Source organism: Orycteropus afer, unplaced genomic scaffold, assembly GCF_000298275.1.
Source record: "Orycteropus afer afer isolate SDZICR_OR568_19922 unplaced genomic scaffold, OryAfe1.0 scaffold00658, whole genome shotgun sequence".
Lineage (NCBI taxonomy): Eukaryota > Metazoa > Chordata > Mammalia > Tubulidentata > Orycteropodidae > Orycteropus > Orycteropus afer.
Window position 1 is genome coordinate 568,301 of NW_006922245.1, and position 311 is coordinate 568,611.

The window sequence follows — 311 nt, forward strand, 5'->3', positions numbered from 1 at the left end:
TGTTGATTTCTAATTTGATAGCATTATGATCTGAGAAGATGCTTTGCAGTATTTCAATGTTTTTAAATTTATTAAGGCTTGCTTTATGGCCTACCTTATGGTCTATCATGGAAAATGCTCCGTGTACACTGGAAAAGAACATATATTGTGCTGTTGTTCAGTGGAGTGCTCTGTAGGTGTCTATAAGTTCAAGTTGGTGGATGGTATTGTTTAGCTCTTCTGTATCTTTGTTGAATTTCTTTCCAGTTGTTCTATCTTTCATTGAAAGTGGTGTATTAAAGTCTCCCTCTATGACTGTGGAGTCATCTATT